At 37.9% G+C, this 14,358-nt stretch overlaps 1 protein-coding gene across 4 annotated transcripts in view; it reads left to right on the plus strand.

Annotated features, from left to right (window-relative positions):
- Window positions 1–14,358, plus strand: part of EPHA7 (EPH receptor A7) — a 158,783-nt gene that overhangs the window by 41,686 nt on the left and 102,739 nt on the right. The gene's annotated exons all lie outside the window — the stretch shown is intronic.

Raw genomic sequence — 14,358 nt, forward strand, 5'->3', positions numbered from 1 at the left:
GCTTTATATGTTGGCATGCCAGGACTAGTGAGAGCAGGATTTATTTTGAAACTGTTACCTGGAGAGCTATTCCACTGACCATTTGCAAGAGGTTGGGGTTGGGTTCATAAGCATTGTTTCCCTGACCTTGTTTGAGGTGGAATATCGTGTATAGGACTACTGTGTGGGCTGGCAGACATGATACAGTAGTCACAGAAGACCTGTACTCTTTTAGACCAAAAGCTAGGGATTTGGCAGGATAGCCTCTCTCATTCTGAACTAGGTGGTTGTGTTCAGGCAGCCCTGGGTCTCCATAGACTACCATGAGAACTTAGCTACTCATTGCACATAAAAGCACTAACATATTGACAGTGAAATTTAGGTGTTGTAATCTTTGGAGAAATAATATCCTGAATTTTTAACCTGTGGCCTGTTGTTGTCTAGGCAGCGGAGATCAACGGATTAGTTTTGGCACTTCTTTTAAAAAAAATATTCCTGCTCTGTATCACTTTGCTGCAGTTCCTGTTGATGTTTCCCTCCCAACATCCCCCTCTTTTTTCCTTCTGAAGTCTTCAAGGCAGACTTGGGACGCCCAGGTCCCAATCTAACTTTGAATTTAAATCCTGTGTTGGAGTTGGCCAACCTTTTCCTTTTGTGTAGCTTTCCTGTCACTGTCTCAGAGGAGACCCATTTGAGATCAGTAGGTCTGTTGGACTAGTGTGCTTTCTGATGATAAGGAGCTGGGTTGTGTAATGGAAATTTATCTGGTTGAGCAATTAGAAAAAAGCTGGGAAGAGAACGGGAGGAACTTAGCCCCAAGTGAGCCTGTTTTGTTTCCCGTTGCTTAGCCTTAGTCTTTGACTCCTGTGGACTCCACAGCTGCTCTACTGTCTGATGTTTTTCTTATAAAATTAATTTTAATAAAAGTTTAATTATATTATGTTTTTATCTTTCAAAAGAACTATTAATATTGAACACAGCAAATCGTGAGCATGGGGAAGAAAGACAGTGATACTGGAGGACCAGTGTGCTTTTGGGTAATGTAGCAGAACTGAAGATGGAAATGTATTATTAGAGCCCAGGGAGATATCAGGGAATGCTTTCTATCAGTGACAATACCTGCTGTCCCCTGGGCCACTGCCATGACTTTCACACCTTCTTGAGATATGTTTTATTTCTTCCTTGGCAGTCTGTCCTTTTGAGAATGAATGAATGAGTTTTGAATAGAGCTACCTGACTGAAGGCCTTAAATTCCATCCTAAGTGGAAAACTGGATTCTGCCATGGGCTGTGAGGGCACTTCTCTAACAGGGAGAATATTTCTTCTGGGAGCTGTGTACATGCTACCTGAGGACACGCTGGTCCCCATTGCCTTTTACTGAACTTTATATAAATTTACTCCCTCCACTTCTGTAAATGAGTTTTTATTTTAGTTTCTCCTTTTTTCCCCCACTTTTTTTTTTTTTTTAAATATTTTTTAAGACAACAACTTCCTTCATGGTTTCTCTTTCAGCAGCTTCTTCTTTTTCAAATAATGGTGCAGTTTGTTGAGCATTGAGGAGTAAACATCTATAAAACTGTCTTTCCAACAAGCTACATAGAACTGTTTGAAGAAGTACTTGCACAGAACAAAAATAATTTGAGTTACAAATTGTTCACAATTAGGGTGCTGAGTCAGTTCTATGTGTGTCAGATAATTGATGTACTGATCTGTCGATCAAAGCCAACAGTTAAAGATTCTCCAAATAAAGAATAATCTTGTGATGAAAAAATAGGAGTGAATCTGTAAAGCAAAACAGTCCTGAGGACTTGATGTCCATGCTAAATACATTTCTCAGGGATTTATTTGGAGTAGGTCTAGTCTGATGCAATTGTGGCTGGAGTGCATCACTTTTACTTTTGGAGCATATCTGCTGGTTATTTTCCTCTGAAAGAAAACCAGTTCACGTGGTCTGAGATTACTCTGGTGTGACCCAAAATATGGTAAACAAGGATAACCGGAAGCCACTTCAAAAGTGCACTCTGGTTCCAGTCAAAGGTGCGAATGTGGACGCATTCATGTTACGTGAGCATTCTTTCTCTTGCTTTTCAGTTTTTAAAATTTTAAGGTACACAAATAAATAATGATCATTAGAAAAAACTTTACTGTGAGAGTGACAGAGCACTGGAACAGGCTGCCCAGAGAGGTTGTGAAGTCTCCTTTGCTGGAGACATTCAAAACCCACCTGGACGCGTTCCTGTGTGATGTGCTCTGGGTGATCCTGCTCTGGCAGGGGGGTTGGACTTGATGATCTTTCAAGGTCCCTTCCAACCCCTAAGATTCTGTGATTCTGTGATTATAAAAGAACAAATAGGAATTCCAAGTTTCCAGATCCTTTAGAGTTTTGTAAATGAATTGGAATACCAGTATTCTTGGAAATGCACCTGACAGCTGGCTAGGCACAAGGAAGATTGTTCGTGTGTCTGTACTGCAGCCTCTGTTGTGACATACCGAAGCTGACTGTGTAGTCAATGACATCTCTGCATATCCCCTGTAATGGTAAGCATTTGGAACATGCTATTTACTCAGCTTGGTCTTTGGAAAGCCACACAGACTTACCTGCTGCTGTGGCATTAGTGCCAGCATTACCCAGATTCAGTGTTGGTGTGGCTGTCTCTGTGTAAGCTACAGCTTTGTAAGGAATTGTGTGGAAGCATGCACTATACATAAGAAATAAAACATGCTTTAACATTCAGGTAAATAGTCACTTGGATGAACCCTGGTAATTTATGAAAATAATTTGACAAATTCAGGAAGGAAGTTTGCCAGAGAATATAAAGGAAAGAGGTGGAGATGGCTGATAGCTTGTGATTGCTTAGCACCTGGTTGTTGAATGTGCATCCCGACCTCTGCCTCTGCCCTACTCTTTCTTTTCTTTTATAAGCATCTGGCATAGGTCATGGCCAGAAACAAGCCAGTGATCTAGGTGGACTATGATCTTCCTCTTTTACTTTGCCTTTATTGTATGATTCAGTTCATCCATTGTTCCAGACACTCATTACTTTTGTGGATTTGCATCAAGCCCTTGGGGCTGTAATTGCTCAGCTGAGTAATGCCACTAATTTTTTTTGAAATTTACAGATAACTTTGATTGCACACAGTTCCAGTGAACATAGGTGTTGTACTTGCACAGAGCTGTTCTCTTAGGGGGTTTAAAGGATTAAATGTAATGGTAGTGTACACTGAAACAGAAAGTGTCATAATCTTAGTTAAAGAGCTTGACTAGGTGGCAGAAGCAGGAAGTTCACAGCATTTTCAGTGAAAAAGGTATTTTGTACAGTTAGATGAATATCCTCTTGTCTTTAACAAAAAGAAAGTTCGTGTTTTAAGATTATTACATTCTGGCTCTATAAAGCTTCCTTAGGTATCTACCTCTTTTGTTTTGCAGCAGCATTTAATCACTTGCAGAAAATGCTTGTTGTATCCTACACTCTTCAACCATTCACATTATCCCTTAATTATATATGACTAAGCCCCTCTTGACTATAAGACATGTTGTTTGTTCAAACGCACTTACAAATCCATTTTCTTATCAGTTCTTTGCTGAACATTTACACAACGGGGTACTGTTTAAATATGAAAATAAACCTTTTTAAAGAAAAAATTGTTTGACCCACCCACCTGGCCTCCATCTGTGATTGTTCTGTCTCTGCAATCTGTTGTCTGCTTTTCCTCACTGTGTTCTTTATCTTTTTGGATGGCTGCTATCTTTGAGTGGCTTTACTGCCCCTCCCTATTTTCTCCGTGCTTAGTAGAAAGTGACATTTCCAAATCATAAGGATCAGCCAGGCAGATTCGATACGCTCCCTGCTATAAGACACACTTCTGCTCAGAGTATGCAATTAGCCAATACAACTTCATTTCACAGTATCACAACTCAATCTATATTATTATATTATTATTAAATTATTATTTGGAGTGAAAGCATTGTGTGAATCTGGGGAGTTTTCACATAAAAACTTGGAGTAGATGAATCTGTCACAGCAATATTTTTTCTTACCACAGTCTTACTGAAACAAATGCAGAAAAAGTTTCTTCATGTTTTAATCCAGTTCAGTTTCATATCGGTGAATTACTATGGTAATGCTTTTCCTTTATATTATTATTTTCATTTTTTCATTAAAGGGGAGCTGTGTGTTTGTAATATCTTAATAAACAAACTCTCTAATCTTCAGATAAAGAGGTTATAAATCCTTTTTTCTTTTGAAAGATTATAGTTAAATACTGACACAGACGATCTATATTTCAAGTCTATGCACTGATAAAAATTATGTTGGCTTCAATGAACCTAGAAGGGAATCCCTTTTAAAATAGCATGTATTTGTTTTTTCCTTTCTGGATGTATTTCTGTTTCTCCCCACTCCAAGCTGAATGTAACTGTGGAGAAGAGTTCCTTTTTTGTGTTAAAATTCCTCTAATGAACTGCAATGGATTGATAGGTGTGAGCATATTTTTCTGAGTAAGTAGGACAATCAACATTAAACGTAGGAACAGCTGAGACCATGGTATGCAACTGAAGTTATTTTTAGATTCAGTAGCACCGTTGTGCAGAAGTGGAGTCATTTCTCTCTTGTGGATTCTTAAAAGCTGGTCTTTTGTTTGGATGGATTTGCCTGCTGTATAATGATGGCCTTGAGGAATGTGTTGCAGAAATCCGTGAAAAATTTCATCTGGATTGAGGCCTGGAATGGTAATGGTAGGTCATTGTCCAAAAGAAACAAAAATGTGTTATTAGGTTATTTTAATTTCATTTCAATTGGAAAACTTATAGAGATGCCTGCTTCTGTTCTGTTTTATGAGTAAGCCCTCCAGGTAACGTTCCTTGCCAGCCGATTTTTAAGCACCACTGCAGTTAAATTAAACAGCCACATCAAGTTGATTGTCTCAAAGCTTCAGGAAGTCTACAGCACCAGATCTATTTGCACCACTTCCCTTACACAGAGCTTTATTATCTAAGACTCCCTCAGAAGATCCTCTTTATTTCACAGGGGACAAAATGATTGAGTAAAGGATTTTGGATTGTCTGAGGCCTTTACAGGAATTAAATAAACTCCCATTATATTTGTATCTGGACAGTTGTTGTAAGGCAGGATTTTAGGGCATCAGGAGAGAAGTCATGTGTGTGAAGAGAGAATTTATGGCATAAAGACAGATAGAATGAGTAAACCTAGCACTGCTCTCTCCACAAAAATGCAAGAAGCTACTCAGGTTATATTTTTAATAGCTTTACATTTTATTAATGCATTGATTAAACATTGCTGCTGAAAGTGTTTCCATCTTTTCTCAGCCCCCTGCTCCAGTACTGTGCCTTCACAGGTATTTATTGGCTGTAGCGTGAACTGGATTGAGGAACCAATAAAACCAACAGCATAAAGTTACTTTTACAGTTAGTGTGTCAGAAGTTTTTGGAATTACAACTTTCATAAGAGGTAAACAATCGTGTCTGTACAATGAAGTATTTTTTTATGTCTTGCAGAAGTAGATTGCTGTTGGGAAACTCCTTTGTCAGGCTAGGTGTGTCTACATTGTATTTTGGACACCAGTGTTGAGCCTTTGAGCAAAACCAGACTGACTGAGTGTCCAGGCTTTTAGAGACAAGTGTTAGGTGAAATTCATGGCATCCTGGGAAAGAAAACTTGGCCTGCTATCCTCCAGCTGACCTGAGCCAAAGCTGTCCGACCCATAATTGCCTACTGTTGGGGTCAGGCAGGCAGATCAATGTACAGACTCTCCTGGAAAGCCTGCAAGGGGCATATCCAGTCTGTAGGCAACCTTCACATGGCTGATATCTTCTTGTTGCAGCAGCATCTGCTGATGCATCTAAGGGATGAGTTATTCTGCTTAGTTAGATATGTGTACAGCTTTCCTATCAGAACATTGTAACTTTAATAATAAAAGTTAGCCAATGGTCTTAAATTTCCTGAATTCCTGGTTACTGTAATTTAACACCTTTATTTTACTAAAATTTTTTAAAAGTTCATAATTAAATATTACTAAGTCAGCAAAACAAGGAAAAACGAAAAACAAAATCCAAAGGTGCAGAAGCTGTAGCCAAATCAAGTGCATTTTTCTATTATTTCTCTGACTGGTTGAGAACTTTCTGAGGAAGACAGATAAAATCTCTACCGCTGACCAAACTTCAGGCATGGATTATTTTTTTGTGACAAATCTAAACCATGTCCTGCCAAGTGTGGAGCATTTGCTCCCAATCTGGCTATTCCATTGAGCTGTCACTCAACTCTGCACAGAAGCTACTGGAGCACCTTGCAAACTAATCTTGAGGGAAGGGCATGGTGGAAAAAAAAAAGAGTGAACAGGAAAGCCAGAATATATTTTTTTCCTTTTTTTTCTCTGAGCTGCCTTTTTTCAATGCTGTTCAGTAGGAGAGTTGCATCTGTCTGCATTTTTTTTGTCTTTGTATCTCTCACATTAATTTCACCATGTTTCTGTGGTGGTTTTATATTTGTCGTTCCCAAGAAAGTTAATGAGAGGCCCATGCCAAAGTCCTTGCAAGCTCCAAAATATAGAGAAACCTTATGTCATAGACTCAATGCAGAACTTTTTTAACTTACACAGTTAAATATGGCCTTTCATGTACTTATTCAGAATCATCAGAAGTAATTTTGCTGTTTCAGTATAGTGATGTTGGGTATTCTTTGATTTTTGGGATATGTTCTTCAACTTGATTGGTTTGTCCTTGTGCATATATATGCTGGGAAAACATCATAGAGTATGTGCCTATGTTTCTTTGCACCTAGGTGAGTTTAAAAGGCACACATGATGACATACACAGTAGTTTTTTTTTTAAAGCAGATGTGTAGAAAGGTAAAAGTTTCACTTCATTCAGTGGAAAAATGGGAATAAATTTCTATTAGTTAGCAAGCAGTCTGTTTCTGGTTCTCTATTTGTGTGAACAGCATTGTCTGAACATCTCTCAAAGACATTAGCAGGTCATTGGACAACAAGGGCATATGAGGCTTGGGAAATTAATACGAGGTCTGAGAGATTCCTGACAGGCAACAGCAAACATTCAGTGGATGATGGTATGCAGCTGTGGTACAGCCTTATTTAGATATGTCATTTTCACTTCATTCAGTGGAAAAATGGGAATAAATTTCTATTAGTTAGCAAGCAGTCTGTTTCTGGTTCTCTGTTTGTGTGAACAGCATTGTCTGAACATCTCTCAAAGACATTAGCAGGTCATTGGACAACAAGGGCATATGAGGCTTGGGAAATTAATACGAGGTCTGAGAGATTCCTGACAGGCAACAGCAAACATTCAGTGGATGATGGTATGCAGCTGTGGTACAGCCTTATTTAGATATGTCATTCACACTATGGCTGAGGCACCATTAAGAGTCTTAAGTTTACTCTGGCTAAACCATACAACGTAATTCCTTGGTTGGAACATGAATAATCTTTAGATGCTATTGCAGTTTAAAAATCAAGCTAAAATAAACATCTTTTTCAGCTAGACATTTATCATTGCATAGTAGTTAGACAAATAAAATACTACAGTCTAAGCTTCTTATAAAACAATATATATTAGGTGCTGGAGAAGGCATAACAGATGCCGTCTCTCACTACAAAAGTAATTTACAGTTTCAAGCATAGTAATGACTCGAATGTACACAAATTATTAGAAAAGGGGATCAGAGGTTATAAAGTTTCTTTTGTTACTGGATTTCTTATGTCTAATATTTCACATTGAAATCCACATTTGGGAATTATTTTGGAATGGTCTGCTTTCAGTTTATCTAAACTTTTCAGATACGTTGGCTAAAAAGTGCCTGCGGCTGGTGAGATCTACTGGTCAAGTATCTTATAAGAGAGAACAGCAACAATTATGTAAAAAAAAATAGTTTTGATACTGTGGAAGATTAAACATTTTGTATTTCTGGTGTCTCCCATGCCAAATTATCATATGTTTGTAGCAGGTTAATACAGAAGGGGGGTTGACAAATCTTTCTATAATCACTACCCCATGTTGTTTTCATCCTTCTTGTCTGCTGCTCATTTCGTTGTGAAAAACCCTAACATATCAGTGACAGGAGGTCTGGATTTGTGGCCGACTGTTATAATTATTCCCACTGAGGCACTGTCAATAGGATTAAAACAAAGATTCTGGACCTGTCCATTGCAGATGAGGTCAGCAAACCTAGCAGTGGGAGTACTGTTTCTGCAAGCTGTGCTTTCAGTCTGGAGTTATGGAACCATAGACATTAAGATGAAACAAATACCTGAAAACTCCAGTGGAGAAAGACCAGCCTTTTTTTTTTTTCTTTTTTTTTTTTTTTTCTTTTCTCAATTAGCTAAAATACCCATCTGTAATAAATAATCTAACAACATCCATCTATGTCCCGACCGTACATATATGTGTGTTAATTTTCAAATGTATCAGAGCCCCAGAGAGTTCCAATTACACAACAATCCATTTTGTATTGTATAATTAATAAAGTCTTTGCAGCTGCATAACTTCATCCAGGAAACATCTGCACAAACTCCTCCTGTATACATAATTTCTTTGCAAAGGTGGTTAGCTGCATTGTCTGTAGTGTTTGCAGGCCTGAAGAGAGTAGAAAGGTAGGGAGTGGATTAAGGTAATGCAAAACAAATCACAAAAATTAAGGCTTATGTCCACAGAGATAGAAAAAAGAAAATCTAACCACTGTCTGTAAGAAAAAACACAATGTGTAGAATCATAAAGTTAATTTTTTCAAGTGAAGTAGAGGGAGGAGCCTAGGGGAAAACCTAAGCATTCCCAAGGTGAACATTTTTCCATCATTCTCGGTGGGACCAGGCTGTTATCCAAGTTCATAAGTGATGTGCTGTTGTTGAAAGTCTGTGATTTCTACTTGACATCCTTTGACACTGACTGTGAAAAAATATCAGTTTTTAAATATTAGTTTCATCTTGTTTTGTGTGCATAAAACTGTGGCATGTATGCCAATAAAACTTACTGTTAATGGCAAGCTCAGAGAACAATGAGCAAACCAGAGTAAACAGCTAGCATGGTATTTAATCTCTCTTTTTCTCTCCTCACACCTGTCTACTTTTTATAATGGGAACCAACAGTAATTAGTGCAGTCATCTTGCAACTCATTACGTTTTGCTGTTTTCATATGAACTTAAAAATTATTATCAAAAGCCATGTTCAATCAAGTGTCTAGCCTGCTGAAAAATGCATGCCCTTTCAGTCTTAAGCTGGTATGCCACCTGGAAGCCTTGCACTTCTATAAATGGCGATTTCTTTTTTTCATTTGTTTGTACTATTGTAGTAGCAAATAATTTTCTTGATTAATGTGTGACTTCCCTGCAGCTTTTTTCTTTTTCTGCTTTGGTTATATAAACGTTGGTTGTTAGGCATATCACTCGTAGCCCTTACCATGTTTCCATCATCCCTCCCAGTTTAAGTTCCCTAGCTCTCCTAGAAGTAAAATGAATATCTGTATTATTTATAGTTAAAAGTTTACATACAATTGAGCAGTACTTAACACATCCCTTTTTTCCTTTTTCCTAGCCCACAAATGGGTCTCCCGACTGCTGTATGCAGCTCTCTACATTTGCCTTTGTTCCTCCTTCCAGAGTCACTTGGAATTTTCTTTTTATTAATATGAAAAGAAGAGTATACATTATTTGATCTCTACCAGGCCTCTAAGGCATGTGATGAGCTCACATAGAGAAGCTGCTATTTTTCTACATAAGCTGCAATCTGCATCTCAATTTATGACAACTAATGCCTTGTTGTGCTGCAGATGTGGCATCATAATTCTTAGTAGTGTGTGTTAATTCCTCAGTATTTACTTGTGGATTTGCAGGGTGAATTATTTGCAGTATTTTTATAGGCCCTTAAACAATACCAAAGACATTGGCTCAGAATGTTTGGGATTGCTCTGCGAGCAGTGGCATATGCTAAATGTGTATTCGGGTGAGTACCGTGCACTGCCGCTGCAGCCTTGCCCAGTCATGTACCTGATCCTGCTGTCATGGAATGTCTTCATTACAACTGGGTGTACCAAGAACAAAGCAATTTGGTCCAAGCTGAGAAAGACTGCTAGTGTAATCTTCACCAGGGTCTTTCATTGTATACAGATGGAATAGTGTACCTTTTGATCTACAGTTTCCAGGCAAGGAAGTTTAAATATGAAGCAACAATGCCCTGCTGGGTTTCAAACCACAGCTCTATGGTGTATGGAGGCTTGCTCATCCACGGGCTGTTTGCATCATCTTTTTCTTTCATGATGGAACTCTGCCACCTTCTTGAGAAGAGAAACCCCTTTGGTTCACAGAGGAGGTGGGAAGATTTGCTCTGAGAAGCAGCCATTGCAGACAAGTAAATCCAAGGTACCAGGTAGCCCTGGGCTACCTGGGGTACCTTACTGCTGTTCAGTCTCTAACAGCTGTGAGACTAAAATATTAAGCAAATAATTGTTTCTTGGCTGAAGCATAACTTCTGCATTGTTTGTTTTGTAGTCCATGGGGAAAGAACTAGCAACTAGTTTTTGCTTTACTTAAAGACTGGTTTAAGTTAGGTTGATTGGTGTTATTCTGCATCCTTGTGCTGACAGTGAAGTTGACTGCTCTTGGTTTGAAACCCTTTCTTGGAATGCGGAAAACTTCACAACAGCTGTTTGAACAAAATAGGAGCTTTATCTGGGAAGAACTGTTTCATTAAATTAGCAGCTGTAAATGACACACAACAGTTAATGGCAGTAAATTTATTTTGTGCTGGCTTTCTTCCCTTCCTCCCATCCCCCTCATCTTTTCCAGTACTCCAGAATCCTTTCAGTAGCAAAACTGCTCCTGGATCTTAACTTGCTTGATTAAGATGAAATGAATTCCCATTTTATTCGGTTCAACAATAAGGAGGTTATGGCTACAACACTAGAGTGCTGCCTCACCAGTTATACACTTCTGCATACCTCCCATTGTTGCTTGAGTTCTATACCTTGATTTACAATATGGACTCTTTTATGGGGAAGAAATGCTGCTGCTGTGTGCTCTCCTGCACTAATGAGCTGAAATATTAAAATGGATGTGATCATATTCAATTTGAGTTGCTTCAAGCTTTGCCATGATCTACTTTTGCGGAACAGCACTTGTATTTATCACCTTTAGATTTGCATGCATAGAGCTCCATGTAATGTTTGGTTAATGCATTGGGGTTGTTTTTCTGTTGTTCACAGTGGATCGGAAGTGAGTATTTTATACCACTTGTCCCTGTGACCTTAAAAGTAGTTCAGAAATAATTAAATTGAATAAAAATCAGTGGATTAAAAATAAATTAGAATGTAACAATTTATTTAAATTACTTTCAATATAAAAAAAATAAATCACCATGACAATAGGGCAGGAAAAAAATAAGTCGAAGTATTATTGGATGGTTCTTTCCCATCTGTGATCTGCAACAGATCACTGGCAAGTCCTCACACCTTAATAAGTGGTGCATGCAACAGTATGTCATGGTACAGTTTTTATTTATGTTTCTGGGAATTCTGTATGTTAAAAACATGTGAAGATTCATAGCTCCTTGATTTTTGAGCAATAGAAGCAGTCTACTTTTTTATGGATTTAAATTTAGGAAGAAAAATTGAAAATAAGTTTAATTGCATTATTGCAATGAGTACTGTTAATTATGATGTACACCCCTGTGTACCCTTCTTTCTAAAGAACAATAAAGTTTTTAAAAATCCTTTTTGAAAGCACTCTTTTCATACCATTAAAAATTTCATTGTTGGAGTATTCTGACCCTTGTATTTATGGGGTGTATAAGTTGAAGGGATGGTTATTAAATGTTGTCACAAGCCTCTTAATGGAAAAAAAAGCTAATGGAATGGTTGCACGGTATGAGTGCCTGAACCTGCTGCCTGTGGTATGCTGTGCAGGAGAATAAATGGCTTTCAGTCATGTAAACTAGTCACAGACATTCAGATCCTTTGAACTCTAATAAGAAATGCACACTTACTTTAAATAGTAAGTGACTAAGCATATAAATGTCTTGATCAAGTCATCAGAAAAAAAAAGTGAACAGGGGTTTTCTGTTTACATTTTGTTATTTCTGTCTGAAATCTCTGTTTTACTCTCAGCTTCTTTGCTTTGCAATGCTCCCTGCTGAGAAGGACAGACTGGAAGCACAGTAGGGATCTTTGCTTCTTAAGTTGCTCTTTGCTTTGCAGAGGCTGCGTGCTGGAAGACCTGGTGTATTTGTCCAGTGTTTTGCTCAGTATGAGAGGAGCATGACTATTTAAGAAAGGCAGGAAACTATTATTTGGTCATTTTAGCTACCTTTCAGTTGCAAGTCCTGAAAGAGCAGACAGAAGTTTAAATATATGTTTTAAGGTATACGCATACAAATCAGTGCAGCTTTTGTGCTCTTTGCCTTTGGTCAGGAAATTCTGAAAGAATCCTGAATGAATGTGTAAAAGGATAATTCGGAGTGAAATTTGCCACAACTATGAATTCATGGGTCATGTTTATCCAAAGTGTTTCTCTAAAATTCTTTGTCTTCTTTTCTAAATAGCATATATAACATCTGCAGTGGTAGAATCAAGCAGAGCTAGATTTTCTTCTAATGTAAACTGGTGCCTCTTTGTCAAAGTCAAAGGATACATGCTTTGCATGCTTATTTCTCTGCCAGGTAATTTAGCCTCCATCCACTGTTTTTTTTCCTAAATGTTATGGTGATTTCTCTCCTTCAGGCATATTTTTCTTTAGAAATTTAATATGTTGAGACAGTAACAGAAAGTCACCATTTCCTATCATTTTATATTGATATGATCCACTGTTGATTTACCTAATTTATCAACTTTAATCTACTGTTATCTTAAGTATTACCACAATTTATTTTTTTTTCTCAGTTGCACAAAACTCATTAGATAATACATAATATAATATATAATATAAAGTACAGTAAGTGTCATGTTGCTGTAGCTACGCTGTGGGTCCAGTCCAAAGGTTGTTTAAGTCAAAGACACTCCTCACTGACTTCACTGAGATTTGGATAAAGCTCATTGTTTTCATGCTCTTTCCATCACTGCAATACCAGACAACTGAAATAACTGTTGCAAATATCAGTGTCTTTGGATACTTTGCATTTCTATTCTGAGAAAATATCCAAGCAAATAAGAATATAACCAAAGTAAATTCTCTCTCTCTGAATTCAGAATGACTGTTTAACAAGCTTTAATGTTTTGATATCTAATACTCAGTTTCACCCTCTGTCCCTTTTCTTTGCATATGGGTGACGGCTTAAGAAGTTTAGACTGTTTGCCAGGGTTGGTAAAAGAGAATAAAATAGTGTGTTTGAAAAAAACTTCTGCTTTATTACAAAGTTCTGTTTCTCATGTTGGCAGCGTTGGTAAGTTTGCCCATAACCTCAGTACTGAAATGGAGTCCTAATCTGTTTTCACTGTTAGTGTTGTCTGATGCCTACTTCCTTCTTCCTCATCCCTTACACCTCTTGTAGCTACCCATTCTTAAGCTGGCTGTCTAGGTTGCAGTTATTTGCTTGTAAGAATCATGATAGATTTGCTTTATGGGTGTTTCTGTTTTGGGAACTGTTAACAGTAGCCGATACAAGTATTTCCAAACATCAGGTTTGTAACACAACACATTTTTTAGTTTCATGAGTTCACAGTGGGCAAACCAAAGTCTGAAATGATCTTATATGCTTATTTCCAACTATCTATCTTTTAACTTCCCCTTGAAGGTTTTAGTAAATTCACTGAAGCCTAGTTGTCCTCCCTGTGAAACTAGAAAATCCAATTGTGCAGCTTGCAATGTCTGCCCTCCTCCTGTTTCTGCTTTTTCCTACCAGCATCATCTGTCCAACAAGTGATCACACCTCATTCTTTCCTTGGGATCAGGGTTCACTGGTGGGTTACAGCTTCTCTGGGTTTCTCAGATCAGAGAAGAGTCACCTTTGCTCCATTAATTCCAAATCAGCTAGTTCAGATACCGGAAACACTTGAGTGGCCTCACAGCAGAGCTGTTCCAGACTGCTTTTCCCTTGTTTAGTCATATTGTGGGCATCCAGCTGTTTCACACTGCTATTTTACTCTTCTTTGGTGAAAAACAGATGCTTGTTATATTCCTGTAGCCCTCTGTGTTAAAATATTGTGCTGCCAACTGCTGAGGTATTCCTAATGTATGCTTGAGCTCACAAAAATGCCACATAATAATTAACAGCATCAACTGAAGAGATTGTGTTTTCTTTTGGCTTGTGCCAGCATAATGGAATGAATAGTTCAGATAGATGTTTACAGGAATGTGTACCTCATGTGACAGTAAAAATATCAGAAGAATCCATGCAAATCTAAACCTTAATTTGCTTTTTTCTGC

Source organism: Chaetura pelagica, unplaced genomic scaffold (genome assembly GCF_000747805.2).
Source record: "Chaetura pelagica isolate M959 unplaced genomic scaffold, ChaPel_1.0 scaffold174, whole genome shotgun sequence".
NCBI classification, from domain to species: domain Eukaryota; kingdom Metazoa; phylum Chordata; class Aves; order Apodiformes; family Apodidae; genus Chaetura; species Chaetura pelagica.